Source organism: Tympanuchus pallidicinctus, unplaced genomic scaffold, assembly GCF_026119805.1.
Source record: "Tympanuchus pallidicinctus isolate F22 unplaced genomic scaffold, pur_lepc_1.0 scaffold22, whole genome shotgun sequence".
NCBI lineage: Eukaryota > Metazoa > Chordata > Aves > Galliformes > Phasianidae > Tympanuchus > Tympanuchus pallidicinctus.
Window position 1 is genome coordinate 6,360,167 of NW_026294739.1, and position 5,741 is coordinate 6,365,907.

Sequence of the window (5,741 nt, forward strand, 5' to 3'; positions counted from 1 at the left end):
GGTTTTCTTTTTCTAGGTGATTTCTTTGTATTTTAACTTCACCTACGACTTCCTATAACTATATTATGGCCTGAAAAATTAAATGGCATTTTTATTACCTAAAATTGTACAAAAGTACACTTGAGCTTCATTATATATATCAGTGATGGATTGGTAGGTGTAATAAGCCATTGTTTTATCTATATGTATGGTAACTGTTGAGTCACAGCCTGAACCACTGATTGAGCACCTGGGAAAGGATCTGGTCAGCCCTGGGAGCACAGGTGAAGGCAATTCAGCTGTGTGACCAGAAGGGGTGGAGCCTGGCTGCACCTCTCTTAGACCTCTCTCAAGGGCTGACCCCCACAGGGGGAGGATCTTTGCTTGGAGATCCTTCCCTTGTGAGCTGAGATCCTCAGAGATGGTGAGTACTTTTCCTTTGTAACACCTTTGTGTGATGTTAGTTCTTTTGTTGTTACGCCTTCTGTATCACAATCCCATCATGTTGATTGTTACACCATGTGTGCTTTCGTATATGTGCAATTAAACACACTGATCCAAATCAAGGATTCTGTTTATCTCCAGATGATACAAATTTGAGGGCACTTCTGAAAGGAGAATACGATAACAGAGAGAGTTTTGAAAAATCCCCCAGTAGCAAGCATTCTGAGTAATTTTTTCTCCCTAAATAAATAACTTAGGTCATCATATACATACATACATATATATATATATATATATATGTATATTTGTTCTTCACTGAAGTGTTGTATTTTAAAAATCACAACTGATAAGCAAGGTGTAAAAAAAACTATGTTGAGTAAATGCCTGTCAGTGTCTGTCTCTCTGTGCTCTGTTTCTCATTGTCTGAATTTGTACCCTTTGGAGATAAATTCAGTTCCCTGCTGGTATTTGAGACTGAGCACAGCCATTAGCAAAAATGGAGGGACAGTATGACATTCATGGGCCCAGCTGTGTAATGCACTCACCTGTTTCTAAGGTCTAAAAGGTTGGGTTTTTATTCTCCCTTAGCTCTCCAAAATGGGGATCATATAACGGATTGTCAAAGCTAAAATGGTGGTGTGGGTTTTTTAATTGCTTTCCTTGTTATTTTTTTAAAGCTCACTTTAAAGCAATCTATAAAGCCTAATGGGCAGTGCTGAAAACTCATCTGTTCTATGGTTGCTATATTGATCATAGCCTTGCACCTCCCAGCTGGGCATTGAGTTGTTCAAAAAAATATGTTTAAATATCACTTTTTTGGATGTTAACACATCAACTGAACTATGTCTCAAAAGGCTACAAGGAAGTACAATGTTTGAACATCTTTGTGATTAGGAGGGAGGCTTTATTCTCTTCTTTCTTGAGCTAGTATCAATTGTTTGTAATTCCATTGCAGCCAGTGAGGTAACACTGGAGTGGAGAAAAAAAAAAAAAAGCCAGCCTTTCACCTGTGTCTTTAGAGCAGGAAGGAACAAATTGAGATTGATTTTATAAAAGAGTAAATTTCACATTATGGACAAGGAGTCAGAGTCTTCCTTCTGTCTTCAAACAACATGGTCTCACTCTTCACCAGGAGGTGCAGTGTGAGGTTGTATTCTCAGAACTGCCAAATTCAATAAACAGAGAGAGGAGTGAGCTGGTAGTTGAACTTCTTGAAAACAACAACAATAAAACAGGAAAAAAAAACCCACAAACTTGCAACTGAATAATCATATGCTGGATTGATGCACTGCTCCGGAAAATACACAACACTCAGATGAAGAAGTGTTGACCAAATTTTGCCATCATGGTCTGAGCACTGTTAAAGGATGAATAATCAACCCATGGGAACAGAAAATGCCTCAAAGTGAATGTTATCATCGTTTGTGAGTGAATTGAGGCTGTAAGATCACATTGAGATTTCAAGTGTGCAGGTAATGTTTTCCTCTGGGATTTGAGACTGCATCGTCAAAATGTTAGTCAGTGAAAATATACTTTAAAGAATACTGACATCAAAGTTAATCTTTATTCTTTAGGCAAGAATTCCAAAAAAGCTGAGTTATGGAAGAGGGTTTAATCTTCTTCTAAAGCTACTGTTCACTAGTCAGCCAGATTATGTGCACTGAGTTGTAGCTGATTTTGAAAGCAAATATGAGGATATTCTAATGTGATCCTGTCAGAATGATCCTTTGTAAATGACCATTTATTGATAGCTATTGGAAGTGATAGTATGTGGCACCTCTCAAAGATTAATCCTGTTTACAGAAAAAATATCATTGAGTATACATTAAACTATATGCTCTGTTTTTAAGAGATACTACATTGTAAAGGAGACTTCACAACCTCTCTGGGCAACCTGTGCCAATGCTTTATCACCCTTGCTTTAAAGAAGGTTATGCTTCTGGATGTTTGTGTGGAACTTCCCATTTCAAGTTTTAGGCCACTGTTCCTTGTCCTGTCATTACACACTACCAAGAAGAGGCTGGCTCATCCATTTGCCCCCCCCCTCCCCACCTCCCTTTAGTATTTATAAACATGAATCAGATCCTTCTCTCAGTCTTCTTTTCCTCAAGTGGTATGGACTCATGTTACTTAGCCTTTCCTGATAGAGGAGATGCTCCAGACTCTTTATCGTTACTGTGGCTCTCTGCTGGCCTCTTTCTAGGAGATCCCTGTCTTTTTTTGATCTGGGGAGCCCGGAACTGGACACAGTGTTCTAAATGTGGCCTGACCAGAGGGGGAGGATCACCTCCCTCAACCTGCTGGCTACTCTCTTTTTAATGCATGCCACAATACCATTAAAACTTGGAAACATTAGTGGTTGAAAGTAGCTTGAACTGTCTTAAGCGTATCGGTTGCCTTTCTATGCCTGGAGGCGGTGTGGGAGAAGACATTCTAGCAAGTATGTTTCCATACAGAATAAGGATTTGGCTTAGATGACTGTAACTAAATATCAAATTTTCCTGAGAGAATAGAAAGAATATTTAGAAGTTGTTCTGGAGCCTAATTCTTGTATGTGTTGCAGAATGTGGTATAAAGCCTTTGAAGTTTTCTGGCTCTGCTATAATGATGACAGTGAGAACTGATCCAGTGCATTCCAGCAGACCTTGTGTGCAATTACTGTTTTAATTAGTTTGCATTAAGTTTCCTTATGTAGCCTTCTTTCTACTCTAATGTACCTGTATAGCAGAGGGTTCTTGGAAGAATCCATGCTGGACAGTGGTCTCTGGAGCTATTGCAATACAGCTGGTAGGGCATACTTATTGCTTATAAGAACTGAGAAATGCTGTTCCTTCACTTTTATCCCACTTCCTAATTTTTACACTTTAAGGGCAGCTCTATTCCACCTCAGAGAGTGACTCCTGTTCTTTGGCATGGGAAGGAGAGTGCAATAAATAGATTGCTGTAGCACTCTCCTATCTGAGAATCTCCAGACATCCTACAAATACTGACTAATGCTTCTGACAGCCCTGTGAAATGGAGTAACTAAACTCATTTAACAGATGCAGAAAATGAGGCCCAAGGAAACTGATGGTCTGGGTTGTTTTTTTTTTTTTTTTTTCAGCAGTACTGGGATGGGTGCCTGGCATTGCTGAGAATGTGACAAGAAGCAATTGGTCCAAGGCCACACAGTGAGTTGGTGGCAGTGGGGAGAAGAAATTCAATTCTGGCCCTCAGTCTTTCTAGCAAACCACCAGATGACACTTAAAAAGCACTTCTGGGGATGAAAAATACGATATAATTATTGCTTCTAATATAAATATTTTCCTCTTAAAGTAAAGCTTTTCTTTTTTATTACAACTGACTTTATTAAGCCCATGTGATTGTCTTAGTTGAAGCTGTTACAGCATGGATCATTGAAACCATGTAAAACACTCATGCTCTGTGTGTTAAATGTATGTAGTTAAAATACATTATTTACTTCTGCAAAACATATTTTTAAAAATAAAAATATTTTCTGCAATTCACTTAAGACAAACAAGCAAAGAAAACAAAACACATAGAAGAAAGGCCTTGAAATTACCAGCTTACATGCATTCCACTATAATGAAAATTCTTGTGGCTTATATTAGGATTGATGGATCTTGGGCAGTGTCATGTCCAATTTTAATCTCAGTCTCTCCTCGTACAGTCAGTGTTTGCCAGTAAAGTGTTGAGTGTATTGTTTGTACTTCTGTTTTGTTTTGGTTTTTTTTGTTACTGGATGAGTTTCATGAGAGGATATGGCAAACTGATAGCCAGTGCACAAAACTCAGTACCTTGGGAAATCGCTTAGTAATCCAAATGTGAAACAGAAAACAAGAACAGAGGCAACAGTGAAAAGCTATGAAAAGATGGTCAAGAATTCTTTAACTTCTGCTCATAAACAGTAGTGTAGTATGATGTTTGTAATTAAGATGCTGGCAAGGTGATCCTGCAAATGCAAGAAGTGCAATGAGGTTGGAAATACACTGCCATAATTTTAACTGTTTATTTGACACATATGCATTCTGTTACTAGAACAACTAGACAATGATAAAATGTTTGCAGATGAAGATCACTAGAACAGTAGAGTAGGATGCCGCCTGAAATGCAGCATGATATTGAACCAAACCCTTTCGTGTCTTCCCTCATACAAAAAACTTTTCTAATTATTACTGGAGTAAATTAGGCCACTGGTTTGATTGGTACCAGATCATGGCTTAGTTCCAGGCAACAGAATCCTGAAAAGAAAAAAGGGTGTAGCTACAAAAGAAGGAAACAGACGTCTCAGAGTTGCCTGCAGAAGCCAATAATTTGCACTGTTCATATCAACAGGGGGCAGTGTCGGGATGATCAGTTTTTGTACGGGAATAGTAGGCATAAACACCAGAGACAATTGGTTTTGGGTAGTCTGTTATGAATTGTATTCACACCTGGTAAGGCCTTATTGCCAAGAATGGGTTGTATTTGTAACAGTTTTCTTTTGATGAAAAGCCTTGTGGAATAGCTATAAAATGTCTCCCTGTATTACCTTCAGCAAACACTTTTAGCTGTATAATATCTCTTCAGAACACAGGTTAAGAAAATTGTGTGATTTTTTTAAATGGGAACATTTTTTTTTTCCTTTGTCAGGTGTTGTGATTGTCCAAAAGAGGCACACTGTTGCTGTCAAAGTTTTCTTGTCTTTGTTTTCAAACAAATCAGTTTTCTGATTAACTGCGTTATGGCATTAGGTTAATTGTTGCTGTTTTTTTTAACTGACTCTGTACATTGCATTAATAGTCTTGATAAACTGCAGTATGTTATGTGGAATGATGTAAAACAATTTAAGGATGATTAGAGAATCAGAGCTTTGCAAAGCCTATCCTTTTGACCTCTGCAATGCATAATTTACTGCTAACTATAACTTTGAATATTGCTTTCTAAATTGTCTATAATCTCATTTATTCATGAAATAGCAGCCATTCAGGAAAGAAACAATTTTTGACATTCAAATAGAAATTTACCTGAAATTCCTTAAATGGTCAAAATGACTTTTTTTTTTTTTAAAGAAAACTCTCTCATTGTAGAGAAAAGCAACATTCATATGGGCAAACTTCAGAGAAGATGTAAACTAATCTACATATATGCTATACTTAGAATATTTTTACCTTCTGAAGGAGGAGCAAAAAGAGGAAATGTATTTTGTATTTTTTTTTTTTTTTTTTTTTCTACTCATTTTAAGGTTTCAGACAGATAGGTTTGTGACCTGGATATCTTCTTTCACTTTCAGTGTGGTCTTAAGAATTTTACTGTGCCTGCTTCTGAGGTTGTTATGA

General features: G+C 37.4%; 1 long non-coding RNA gene across 2 annotated transcripts; it reads left to right on the top strand.

Moving 5' to 3' along the window:
- Positions 1–339: 339 nt before the first annotated feature.
- Positions 340–5,215, top strand: LOC128082671 (uncharacterized). 2 transcript variants are annotated; one of them, XR_008207773.1, is made up of 2 exons: positions 340–403; positions 3,530–5,215. It is a non-coding gene; the product is annotated as an uncharacterized LOC128082671 (long non-coding RNA). The 2 variants fall into 2 exon arrangements; XR_008207774.1 differs by having other exon boundaries at positions 356–403; positions 3,527–5,215.
- Positions 5,216–5,741: the final 526 nt, after the last annotated feature.